Source organism: Bufo bufo, chromosome 2 (genome assembly GCF_905171765.1).
Source record: "Bufo bufo chromosome 2, aBufBuf1.1, whole genome shotgun sequence".
NCBI classification, from domain to species: domain Eukaryota; kingdom Metazoa; phylum Chordata; class Amphibia; order Anura; family Bufonidae; genus Bufo; species Bufo bufo.
This window is the reverse complement of record NC_053390.1, coordinates 132561493-132575653: the sequence shown is the minus strand read 5'-3', so window position 1 is coordinate 132575653 and position 14161 is coordinate 132561493. Positions and strand designations below refer to the sequence as shown.

General features: G+C 45.7%; 1 long non-coding RNA gene across 1 annotated transcript; it reads right to left on the bottom strand.

Annotated features, from left to right (window-relative positions):
- Nucleotides 1–324: 324 nt before the first annotated feature.
- Nucleotides 325–3087, bottom strand: LOC120991371. The gene is made up of 3 exons (XR_005776646.1): nucleotides 3058–3087; nucleotides 554–613; nucleotides 325–397 (listed from the first exon to the last, which is right to left on the bottom strand). It is a non-coding gene; the product is annotated as an uncharacterized LOC120991371 (long non-coding RNA).
- Between the last annotated feature and the right edge of the window lie 11074 nt (nucleotides 3088–14161).

The following is a 14161-nucleotide window of genomic DNA, read 5'->3' as shown; positions in this document are numbered from 1 at the left end:
GTGCCTGCCCCTTTAATAGTGACCTCCACAGTGTCCACCCCTTTAACAGTGACTGCCCCTTTAACAGTGACCTGCACAGTGCCCGCCCCTTTAACAGTGACTTCCACAGTACCTTCCCCTCTAACAGTGCCCTCGCCCCTTTAACAGTGACATACACGGTGCCTTCCTCTTTAACAGTGACCTCCACATGGCCCTCCCCTTTAACAGTGACCTCCACAGTGCCCGCCCCTTTAACATTGATCACCCCTTTAACAGTGACCTTCATAGTGGCCTCCCCTTTAACAGTGACCTCCACAGTGCCCGCCCCTTTAACATTGATCACCCCTTTAACAGTGACCTTCATAGTGGCCTCCCCTTTAACAGTGACTTCCACAGTGCCCGCCCCTTTAACAGTGACCTCCGCAGTGCCTGCCCCTTTAATAGTGATCTCAACAGTACCCGCCCCTTTAACATTGACCACCCCTTTAACAGTGACCTTCATAGTGGCCTCCCCTTTAACAGTGACCTCCACAGTGCCCGCCCCTTTAACATTGACCACCCCTTTAACAGTGACCTTCATAGTGGCCTCCCCTTTAACAGTGACTTCCACAGTGCCCGCCCCTTTAACAGTGACCTCCGCAGTGCCTGCCCCTTTAATAGTGATCTCAACAGTACCCGCCCCTTTAACATTGACCACCCCTTTAACAGTGACCTTCATAGTGGCCGTCCCTTTAACAGTGACCTCCACAGTGCCCGCCCCTTTAATAGTGACCTCCACAGTGCCCGCCCCTTTAACAGTGAACTCCATAGCGCCCGTCCGTTTAATAGTGGCCCCTGCCGCCAATGCATGTAGCAGCGTAGTTGTGCCGTCATATAACTGAATATTTAAATACAGTCGTGGCCAAAAGTTTTGAGAATGACACAAATATTAGTTTTCACAAAGTTTGCTGCTAAACTGCTTTTAGATCTTTATTCAGTTGTTTCTGTGATGTAGTGAAATATAATTACACGCACTTCATACGTTTCAAAGGCTTTTATCGACAATTACATGACATTTATGCAAAGAATCAGTATTTGCAGTGTTGGCCCTTCTTTTTCAGGACCTCTGCAATTCGACTGGGCATGCTCTCAATCAACTTCTGGGCCAATTCCTGACTGATAGCAACCCATTCTTTCATAATCACTTCTTGGAGTTTGTCAGAATTAGTGGGTTTTTGTTTGTCCACCCGCCTCTTGAGGATTGACCACAAGTTCTCAATGGGATTAAGATCTGGGGAGTTTCCAGGCCATGGACCCAAAATGTCAACGTTTTGGTTCCCGAGCCACTTAGTTATCACTTTTGCCTTATGGCATGGTGCTCCATCGTGCTGGAAAATGCATTGTTCTTCACCAAACTGTTGTTGTATTGTTGGAAGAAGTTGCTGTTGGAGGGTGTTTTGGTACCATTCTTTATTCATGGCTGTGTTTTTGGGCAAAATTGTGAGTGAGCCCACTCCCTTGGATGAGAAGCAACCCCACACATGAATGGTCTCAGGATGCTTTACTGTTGGCATGACACAGGACTGATGGTAGTGCTCACCTTTTCTTCTCCGGACAAGCCTTTTTCCAGATGCCCCAAACAATCGGAAAGTGGCTTCATCGGAGAATATGACTTTGCCCCAGTCCTCAGCAGTCCATTCACCATACTTTCTGCAGAAGATCAATCTGTCCCTGATTATTTTTTTTGGAGAGAAGTGGCTTCTTTGCTGCCCTTCTTGACCACCAGGCCATCTTCCAAAAGTCTTTGCCTCACTGTGCGTGCAGATGCGCTCACACCAGCCTGCTGCCATTCCTGAGCAAGCTCTGCACTGGTGGCACTCCGATCCCGCAGCTGAATCCTCTTTAGGAGATGATCCTGGCGCTTGCTGGACTTTCTTGGATGCCCTGAAGCCTTCTTAACAAGAATTGAACCTCTTTCCTTGAAGTTCTTGATGATCCTATAAATTGTTGATTGAGGTGCAATCTTAGTAGCCACAATATCCTTGCCTGTGAAGCCATTTTTATGCAACGCAATGATGGCTGCACGCGTTTCTTTGCAGGTCACCATGGTTAACAATGGAAGAACAATGATTTCAAGCATCACCCTCCTTTTAACATGTCAAGTCTGCCATTTTAACCCAATCAGCCTGACCTAATGATCTCCAGCCTTGTGCTCGTCAACATTCTCCCCTGAGTTAACAAGACGATTACTGAAATGATCTCAGCAGGTCCTTTAATGACAGCAATGAAATGCAGTGGAAAGGTTTTTTTGGGATTAAGTTAATTTTCATGGCAAAGAAGGACTATGCAATTCATCTGATCACTCTTCATAACATTCTGGAGTATATGCAAATTGCTATTATAAAAACTTAAGCAGCAACTTTTCCAATTTCCAATATTTATGTAATTCTCAAAAATTTTGGCCACGACTGTACCTACGAACTGCTAAAACCTATGATCAGTTGTTATGGCAACCTGGAGTATGACCTGCGTGCTTCTATTGGCTAATAATTGACATGTGACCGTCAAAATGGCAGTTCGAATTTAAGTGAAAGCCTTGCAGCCTTCTATTGGCTAATGCGGGTCATATTTTGGGAATATCTCAGGAACGGTACATCCTAGAGTACTGAGACTCTGTCTAAAACCTTCAAGGACACCTAATGTACCTGTGTGCCAAATTTGGTGAAGATAGGTTCAGTCGTTTGGTCGCACATAAAGAACGTTCAGACAAACAGACGTCTAGACAGACAGACATAAACTCATTTTTATATATATATAAGAGATAAGAGACTAGCAGAAGGACCCGGCTTCGCACGGGTATATTTAATCAATTTCATTTTATGTTTCCGTGTGTCGTAAAAAGATATAAACAGTTTCCCCCATAACAGTGACCTCTACAGTACCTGCTTCTTTAACAGTGATCTCCACAGTGCCAGCCCTTTTAACAGTGAACTCCACAGTGCCCGCCGCTTTAACATTGACCGCATCTTTAACAATGACCTGCACAGTGCCTGCCCCTTTAACAGTGACCTCTACAGTGCCCTCCCTTTTAACAGTGACTTCCACAGTGCTCGTCCCTTTAACAGTGACTTCCCACAGTGCCCGCCTCTTTAACATTGACCACCCCTTTAACAGTGACCTTAATAGTGGCCGCCCATTTAACAGTGACCTCCACAGTACCAGCCCCTTTAACATTGAATTCCACAGTGCCCGTCCCTTTAACAGTAACCTACACATTGCCCGTCCCTTTAACAGTGACCTCCACAGTGTCTGCCCCTTTAATAGTGACCTCCACATCGCCTGCCCCTTTAACAATGACTTTCACAGTACCTGCCCCTTTAACATTGACCACCCCTTTAACAGTAACCCTCATAGTGGCCGCTACTTTAACAGTGACCTTCACAGTTCCTGCCCCTTTAACAGTGCCTTCCACAGTGCCCCCCTTTAACAAAGACCTCCACAGTACCCGCCCCTTTAATAGTGACCTCCACAGTGTCCTCTCCTTTAACAGTTACTGCCCCTTTAACAGTGACCTCCACATTGCCCGTCCATTTTCATAGTGACTGCCTCTTTAAAAGAGACCTGCACAGTGCCTGAACCTTTAACATTGAGCACCCCTTTAACAGTGCCTTTCCCTTTAACAGTGACCTCCACAATACCCGCCCCTTTAAAAGTGACTGCCCCTTTACAGTGACCTCCACATTGCCCATCCATTTAATAGTGGCCGCCCTTTAACAGTGACCTTCACAGTGCCCGCCCCTTTAAGAATGACCTCCACAATGATTGCCCCTTTAACAGTGACCGCCCCTTTAACCGTGACCTTCACATTTCCCGCCCCTTTAACAGTTACCTCCACATTGCCTGCCCCTTTAACAGTGACCTCCACAGTACCTGCCCCTTTAACAATGACCTTCACAGTGCCCGCCCCTTTAACAGTGATCTCCACAGTGCCTGCCCCCTTTAACAGTGTCCTCCATAGTAGACGCCCCTTTAACATTGACCTCCACAGTCACAGTGGCCACCCCTTTAACAGTGACCTCCACAGTGCCTGCCCCTTTAACAGTGACCGCATTTTTAACAGTGACCTCCACAGTGCCCGCCCCTTTAACAGTGACCTCCACAGTGCCCGCCCCTTTAACAGTGACCTCCACAGTGCCCGCCCCTTTAACAGTGACCTCCACAGTGCCCGTCCCTTTAATAGTGACCTCCACAGTGCCTGCCCCTTTAACATTGACCATCCCTTTAACAGTTACTTCCACAGTGCCCACCCCTTTAACTCCTTAAGGACCGGGCCTATTTTCACTTTAAGGACCAGGCCATTTTTTTGCAAATCTGACCAGTGTCACTTTATGTGGTGATAACTTTAAAACGCTTTGACTTATCCAGGCCATTCAGACAGAGTTTTTTCGTCACATATTGTACTTCATGACACTGGTAACATGGAGTCAAAAAAATAAAATAATTTATTTATAAAAAAAAATACCAAATTTGCCCAAAATTTAGCAAAATTAGAAAATTCCCAAGTTTCAATTTCTCTACTTCTATAATACATAGTAATACCTACAAAAATAGTTATTACTTTACATTCCCCAAATGTCTACTTCATGTTAGGATCATTTTGGGAATGAAATTTTATTTTTGGGGAACATTACAAGGCTTGGAAGTTTAGAAGCAGAACTTGAAATTTCTCAGAAATTTTTAAAAACCAGTTCAGATCTGAAGTCACTTTATGAGGCTTACATAATAGAAACCACCCAAAATGACCCCATTCTAGAAACGACACCCCTCAAGGTATTCAAAACTGATTGTAATAACTTTGTTAACCCTTTAGGTGTTCCACAAGAATTTTAAAATTTCACTTTTTTAGCAGATTTTCCATTTTAATAATTTTTTCCAGTTACAAAGCAAGGGTTAACAGCCAAACAAAACTCAATATTTATGGCTGTGATTCTGTAGTTTACAGAAACACCCCATATGTGGTCGTAAACTTCTGTACGGGCACACAGCAGGGTGCAGAAGGAAAGGAATGCCATACGGTTTTTGGAAGGCAGATTTTGCTGGACTGGTTTTTTTACACCATATCCCATTTGAAGCCCCCCTGATGCACCAATAGAGTAGAAACTCAAAAAGTTACCCCATTTTAGAAACTATACCCCTCAAGGTATTCAAAACTGATGTTACTAACTTTGTTAACCCTTTAGGTGTTCCACAAAAATTAATGGAAAATAGAGATACAATTTCAAAATTTCACTTTTTTGGCAGATTTTCAATTTTAATAATTTTTTTCCAATTACAAAGCAAGGGTTAACAGCCAAACAAAATGCAATATTTATGGCTCTGATTCTGAAGTTTACAGAAACACCCCATATGTGGTCGTAAACTTCTGTACGGGCACACGGCAGGGCGCAGAAGGAAAGGAATGCCATACGTTTTTTTGACACCATGTCCCATTTGAAGCCCCCCTGATGCACCCCTAGAGTAGAAACTCCAAAAAAGTGACCCCATTTTAGAAATCACACCCCTCAATGTATTCAAAACAATTTTACAAACTTTGTTAACCCTTTAGGTGTTCCACAAGAATTAATGGAAAATAGAGATACAATTAAAAAATTTCACTTTTTTGACAGATTTTCCATTAAAAAAAATTTTTTCCAGTTGCAAAGCAATAGTTAACAGCCAAACAAAACTCAATATTTATGGCTCTGATTCTGTAGTTTACACAATTACCCCGGTCGTAAACCGCTGTACGGGCACACAGCAGGGCGCAGAAAAAAAGGAATGCCATAAAGTTTTTGGAAGGCAGATTTTGCTGGACTGTTTTTTTACACCATGTCCCATTTGAAGCCCCCCTGATGCACCCCTAGAGTAGAAACTCCGAAGAAGTGACCCCATTTTAGAAACTAAGGGATAGGGTGGTTTTGTTGGTACTAGTTTAGGGTACATATGATTTTTGGTTGCTCTATATTGCACTTTTTGTGTAGGCAAGGTAACAAGAAATGGCTGCTTTGGCACCGTTTTTATTTTTTATTTACAACATTTATCTGACAGGTTAGATCATGTGATATTTTTATAGACCAGGTTGTCACGGATGCGGCGATACCTAATATGAATACAATTTTTTTTATTTATGTAAGTTTTACACAATAACAGTGACTTTCACAGTGGCCTCCCCTTTAACACTGACCTCCAAAGTACCCGCCCCTTTAACAGTGACTTCCACAGTGCCCGCTCCTTTAACAGTGAACTCCACACTGCCCATCCGTTTAATAGTGGCCCCTAGCCCCCATGCATGTAGCAGTGTAGTTGTGCCGTCATATGACTGAATATTTAAGGACCTGCGAACTGCTAAAACCTGTGATCACTTGTTATGGCATCCTGGAATAGGACCTGCAAGCCTCTATTGGCTAATAAGTGACATGTGACCACGTAAATGCCAGTTTGGATTTAAGTGAAAGGCTTGCTGGCTTCTATTGGCTAATGCAGGTAATTTTTGGGGAATATCTCAGGAACTGTAAGTCCTAGAGAGCTGAGACTCGATCTAAAACCTTCCTGGACACCTAATGTACCTGTGTGCCAAATTTGGTGAAGATCAGTCAAGTCGTTTGGTTGCGCATAAAGAACGTCCAGACAGACAGACGTCTAGACAGACAGAAACTCATTTTTAGATATATAAGAGATAAGAGATTTGCAGACCCCCTCACCCCTCATTTAAAATCTATGTTTACTAGAGCTTGAGAAGTGTGAACTCTTCCACCTTCTTTATACTAAGTGAATATCATTCTCCCCAAACCTGAAAAAGATCCCAATAAATATGACTCGTATCATCCAATTTCCTTATTACAAATTGTTATTAAAATTCTGGCAAAGATTTTAGCTGGTAGCCTTAACCCCTTCAGGACCCATGATTTTCCTTTTTTTTTTTTTTACTTCCAACTTCCCAGAGCCATAAGTTTTTTATTTTTCCATTCACATAGCCATATAAGGGCTTGTTTTTTGAGGGAGAAGTTGTACTTTCTAATGGCTCCATTTACTGTTGCATATGATGCAGTGGGAAGATGGAAAAAAAAAAGAAATGGGGTGGAATAATAAAAAAACACAATTCCACCACAGTTTTATGGGTTTTATTTTTACAGTGTTTACAGTGTTCCTATGCATTAAAACTGACCTGTTACCTATATTCTCTGAGTCAGTACAATTACAACAATATTACATTTATATAGTTTTACTTGTATTCTAATACTGAAAAAAAAGTAAATCTTTAGAAAACCTTTTTTTCTTTGCATTGCCTTAATAAGACCCCTATAACTTTTTTATGTGTACAGAGCTGTGTGAGAGCTAATTTTTTACGGGATAATCTTTAGTTTTTATTGATACCATTTTGGAGTGTGCATGACTTTTTGATCACTTTTTATTAGGGATGAGCGAACCCGAACTGTATAGTTCGGGTTCGTACCGAATTTTGGGGTGTCCGTGACACGGACCCGAACCCGAACATTTTCGTAAAAGTTCGGGTTCGGTGTTCGGCGCTTTCTTGGCGCTTTTTGAAAGGCTGCAAAGCAGCCAATCAACAAGCATCATACTATTTGCCCCAAGAGGCCATCACAGCCATGCCTACTATTGGCATGGCTGTGATTGGCCAGTGCAGCATGTGACCCAGCCTCTATATAAGCTTGGGTCACGTAGCGCTGCACGTCACTCTGCTGATACAAGTGTAGGGAGAGGTTGCAGCTGCGACGTTAGGGCGAGATTAGGCAGTGATTAACTCCTCCAAAAGACTTCATTCTGTGATCGATCTCCAGCTGTGGATAATTGAACTGCTGCTATTCAATTGCTCACTGTTTTTAGGCTGCCCAGAGCGTTTTTCATTCACTTTTTTCTGGGGTGATTGGCGGCCATTTTGTGGCTTGTGGTGCGCCATCACAAGCTGCCACCAAGTACATTTAACCATCAATAGTGTGGTTATTTTTTGCTATATCCTACATCAGGGTCAAAGCTGTCATCAAGTGCATTTAACCATCAATAGTGTGGTTATTTTTTGGCCATATACTACATCAGGGGCAAGCTGAGCCTGTCACTAAGTTATTCTCAATAACTTCACATACACGCTACTGTGCAGATCCAAGTCTAATTCTGTGATTAAACGTATACCTGTCACCCAGCGACTAAAAAATAGGCCTCACATTTATATTCATCCAAATCTGTCATTACTGCTTTAGCTGGTCAAGTTATTTAGTGTCCGTCAAAGCACAGTTTTTGTTCTGGGTTGAAATACAATTCCCAATTTTGCAATTCTCTAAATTAGTGGTTTCTGCTGTATCAGGCCTACTTTAAATCTATCCCTAAAAGGGTATATTACATTCAAGGTGCTGATAGGGTAATTCTCAATAACTTCACATACACGCTACTGTGCAGATCCAAGTCTAATTCTGTCCGTAAACGTATACCTGTCACCCAGCGCCTAAATAATAGGCCTCAAATTTATATTCAGCTAAATCTATCATTACTGGTGTGCCTGTATTAGTGTAATACGGTACCTAAATAGATAGCCAGATAGTGTTAGGAGTCTGTAAAAAAAGGCCTGAATTTGAAGTCAATACATTGGCCCGAATAATATTTTTCTTATTGTGGTGAACGGTAACAATGAGGAAAACATCTAGTAAGGGATGCGGACATGGTCGTGGTGGTGTTAGTGGACCCTCTGGTGCTGGGAGAGGACGTGGCCGTTCTGCCACAGCCACACGTCCTAGTGTACCAACTACCTCAGGTCCCAGTAGCCGCCAGAATTTACAGCCATATTTGGTGGGGCCCAATGCCGTTCTAAGGATGGTAAGGCCTGAGCAGGTACAGGCATTAGTCAATTGGGTGGCCGACAGTGGATCCAGCACGTTCACATTATCTCCCACCCAGTCTTCTGCAGAAAGCGCACAGATGGCGCATGAAAACTAAGCCCATCAGTCTGTCACATCACCCCCATGCATATATGGGAAACTGTCTGAGCCTCAAGTTATGCAGCAGTCTCTTATGCTGGGTTTCCCAAGGGCATCCACCTAGCCCTTCCCCAGGGGTGGAAGAGATAGAATGCACTAACGCACAACCACTTATGTTTCCTGATGATGAGGACATGGGAATACCACCTCAGCACGTCTCTGATGATGACGAAACACAGGTGCCAACTGCTGCGTCTTTCTGCAGTGTGCAGACTGAACAGAAGGTCAGGGATCAAGACTGGGTGGAAGACGATTCAGGGGACGATGAGGTTCTAGACCCCACATGGAATGAAGGTCGTGCCACTGACTTTCACAGTTCGGAGCAAGAGGCAGTGGTGAGACCGAGCCAACAGCGTAGCAAAAGACAAAGAGGGAGCAGTGGGCAAAAGCAGAACACCCGCCGCCAAGAGACTCCGCCTGCTACTGACCGCCGCCATCTGGAACCGAGCACCCCAAAGGCAGCTTCAAGGAGTTCCCTGGCATGGCACTTCTTCAAACAATGTGCTGACGACAAGACCCGAGTGGTTTGCACGCTGTGCCATCAGAGCCTGAAGCGAGGCATTAACGTTCTGAACCTTAGCACAACCTGCATGACCAGGCAACTGCATGCAAAGCATGAACTGCAGTGGAGTAAACACCTTAAAAACAAGGAAGTCACTCAGGCTCCCCCTGCTACCTCTTCTGCTGCTGCCGCCTCGGCCTCTTCTGCTGCTGCCGCCGCCGCGGCCTCTTCCTCCGCCTCTGGAGGAACGTTGGCACCTGCCGCCCAGCAAACATGGGATGTACCACCAACACCACCACCTGCGTCACCAAGCATCTCAACCATGTCACACGGCAGCGTTCAGCTCTCCATCTCACAAACATTTGAGAGAAAGCGTAAATTCCCACCTAGCCACCCTCGATCCCTGGCCCTGAATGCCAGCATTTCTAAACTACTGGCCTATGAAATGCTGTCATTTAGGCTGGTGGACACAGACAGCTTCAAACAGCTCATGTCGCTTGCTGTCCCACAGTATGTTGTTCCCAGCCGGCACTACTTCTCCAAGAGAGCCGTGCCTTCCCTGCACAACCAAGTATCCGATAAAATCAAGTGTGCACTGCGCAACGCCATCTGTGGCAAGGTCCACCTAACCACAGATACGTGGACCAGTAAGCACGGCCAGGGACGCTATATCTCCCTAACTGCACACTGGGTAAATGTAGTGGCGGCTGGGCCCCAGGCGGAGAGCTGTTTGGCGCACGTCCTTCCGCCGCCAAGGATCGCAGGGCAACATTCTTTGCCTCCTGTCTCCTCCTCCTCCTACTCAGCTTCCTCCTCCTCTTCTTCCACCTGCTCATCCAGTCAGCCACACACCTTCACCACCAACTTCAGCACAGCCCGGGGTAAACGTCAGCAGGCCGTTCTGAAACTCATATGTTTGGGGGACAGGCCCCACACCGCACAGGAGTTGGGGGGGGGTATAGAACAACAGACCGACGAGTGGTTGCTGCCGGTGAGCCTCAAGCCCGGCCTGGTGGTGTGCGATAATGGGCGAGATCTCGTTGCAGCTCTGGGAATAGCCGGTTTGACGCACATCCCTTGCCTGGCGCATGTGCTGAATTTGGTGGTGCAGAAGTTCATTCACAACTACCCCGACATGTCAGAGCTGCTGCATAAAGTGCGGGCCGTCTGTTCGCGCTTCCGGCGTTCACATCCTGCCGCTGCTCGCCTGTCTGCGCTACAGCGTAACTTCGGCCTTCCCGCTCACCGCCTCATATGCGACGTGCCCACCAGATGGAACTCCACCTTGCACATGCTGGACAGACTGTGCGAGCAGCAGCAGGCCATAGTGGAGTTTCAGCTGCAGCACGCACGGGTCAGTCGCACTGCGGAACAGCACCACTTCACCACCAATGACTGGGCCTCCATGCGAGACCTGTGTGCCCTGTTTCGAGTACTCCACCAACATGGCCAGTGGCGATGACGCCGTTATCAGCGTTACAATACCACTTCTATGTCTCCTTGAGAAAACACTTAGGGCGATGATGGAAGAGGAGGTGGCCCAGGAGGAGGATGAGGAGGAGGAAGAGGGGTAATTTTAGCACTTTCAGGCCAGTCTCTTAGAAGTGACTCAGAGGGAGGTTTTTTGCAACACCAGAGGCCAGGTACAAATGTGGCCAGACAGGGCCCACTACTGGAGGACGAGGATGAGGTGGAGGAGGATGAGGATGAAGCATGTTCACAGCGGGGTGGCACCCAACGCAGCTCGGGCCCATCACTGGTGCGTGGCTGGGGGGAAACGCAGGACGATGACGATACGCCTCCCACAGAGGACAGCTTGTCCTTACCTCTTGGCAGCCTGGCACACATGAGCGACTACATGCTGCAGTACCTGCGCAACGACAGCAGAGTTGCCCACATTTTAACATGTGCGGACTACTGGGTTGCCACCCTGCTGGATCCACGGTACAAAGACAATGTGCCCACCTTACTTCATGCACTGGAGCGTGATAGTAAGATGCGCGAGTACAAGCGCACGTTGGTAGACGCGCTACTGAGAGCATTCCCAAATGTCACAGGGGAACAAGTGGAAGCCCAAGGCGAAGGCAGAGGAGGAGCAAGAGGTCGCCAACGCAGCTGTGTCACGGCCAGCTCCTCTAAGGGCAGGGTTAGCATGGCAGAGATGTGGAAAAGTTTTGTCACCACGCCACAGGTAACTGCACCACCACCTGATACGGAACGTGTTACCAGGAGGCAACATTTCACTAACATGGTGGAACAGTACCTGTGCACACCCCTCCACGTACTGACTGATGGTTCGGCCCTATTCAACTTCTGGGTCTCCAAATTGTCCACGTGGCCAGACCTAGCCTTTTATGCCTTGGAGGTGCTGGCCTGCCCGGCGGCCAGCGTTTTGTCTGAACGTGTATTCAGCACGGCAGGGGGCGTCATTACAGACAAACGCAGCCGCCTGTCTACAGCCAATGTGGACAAGCTGACGTTCATAAAAATGAACCAGGCATGGATCCCACAGGACCTGTCCATCCCTTGTGCAGATTAGACATTAACTACCTCCCCTTAACCATATATTATTTACTCCAGGGCACTTCCTCATTCAATCCTATTTTTATTTTCATTTTACCATTATATTGCGGGGCAACCCAAAGTTGAATGAACCTCTCCTCTGTCTGGGTGCCGGGGCCTAAAAATATCTGACAGTGGCCTGTTCCAGTGGTGGGTGACATGAAGCCTGATTCTCTGCTATGACATGAAGACTGATTCACAGCTGACATGAAGCCTGAATCTCTGTTATGGGACCTCTCTCCTCTGTCTGGGTGCCGGGGCCTAAAAATATCTGACAGTGGCCTGTTCCAGTGGTGGGTGACATGAAGCCTGATTCTCTGCTATGACATGAAGACTGATTCACAGCTGACATGAAGCCTGAATCTCTGTTATGGGACCTCTCTCCTCTGTCTGGGTGCCGGGGCCTAAATATATGACAATGGACTGTTCCAGTGGTGGGTGACGTGAAGCCTGATTCTCTGCTATGACATGAAGACTGATTCTCTGCTGACATGAAGCCTGAATCTCTGTTATGGGACCTCTCTCCTCTGTCTGGGTGTCGGGGCCTAAATATATGACAATGGACTGTTCCAGTTTAGGGTAACGTGAAGCCTGATTCTCTGCTATGACATGAAGCCTGATTCTCTGCTATGGGACCTCTCTCCAATTGATATTGGTTAATTTTTATTTATTTTATTTTAATTTTAATTCATTTCCCTATCCACGTTTGTTTGCAGGGGATTTAACTACATTTTGCTGCCTTTTGCAGCCCTTTAGCCCTTTCCTGGGCTGTTTTACAGCCTTTTTAGTGCCGAAAAGTTCGGATCCTGAACCCGAACATTTCCGGGAAGTTCGGCCGAACTTCTCGAACCCGAACATCCAGGTGTTCACTCAACTCTACTTTTTATTAAATTTTTGGGGGGGAATGAAGTGACAAAAAAATTGTGAATTGTCAATTTTTTTCCCATTATGCCATTCGCCGTATGGGATATTTTTATATTTTAATAGTACGGGAATTTTTACATGCTGCGATGCCTATGATGTGTATTTTTTTTTTAATTGTCTATCTTTTTATTTTTATTTTGGGGGAAAAGGGGGTGATTTGAATTTTTATAAATTTTTTATATTTGTAAACTTTTTTTTTAATGTTTTAATAGCTCCCCTAGGGAACTTGAACAAGCAATCATTAGCTTGCCCCTCTCTTAGACTCAAATGCATTAGCATTGAAGTCTAGGAGAATTTTACTGTGTTCCTATGGAGCCCTGCCACAAGGTCTTTATAGGAGCATAGCTGCGGCAGCCATCATTCAGGAGGACCAAGGCTGCCACACACACCATCTAGCTCTCCCAATCCCCACTAGGGGGAGCCGATGCACGTACGGAATGATTGAGCTCCTGGTTTTTGTGCTCCCAGATGTTGAAGTCAAAAGAGGTTAAATGTGTGCGATTGATGTGAACATTGATGGCATACATTGGCCTGAGTGTCTGCTGTTTAAAACAGCTGGCACCGGGTGGCTATGGTGCCCGCTGCTCTTGTGAGCAGGCGCCATATTTAAATAACCGACTCCCGATGTAAATTTAAATTTTTTTGGGTTTTTGTGTTCTCCGTTGATTATCTTACATTCAGGCTTGTCACAATAATACTGGCTCTAGAGTGATAGTCTCATTAGATGCTGCGAAAGCCTTTCATTCTGTTGAATGGTCATATCGATGGGTCGTTTATAGGCTTTTTTTTGGCCCTGTGTTCACATTTATGTTTCTGTCTGGTTAACAGATTCCTTTCCTTTAGATCAAGGTACCCACCAAGAATGCATCTTGTCTTCCATCCAATATGCTGTTTCAGTGGAGCCCGTTGCAGAATGCTTGCGTGGAGACCCATGCATTCTTGGCTTGCCTAAATATGGGTTGGAGGAGCAAGTGAGTCTCTATGCAGATAATATGGTCTTGTATCTCGCAGTCTCATTATAGTCAATGGGATCTGGTGGGGAAAAGTAATATACGGCTATGCCAGGTACGATAAACTCTGGCAGGCTGTTCCTCTGCTTATAACTGAACAACTTGGCCATTTCTCCAGACTAAAAATTTATCGGGATAAATCCCTTATTACGCCCTTAGATTCCTTCCCTAGGACGCCT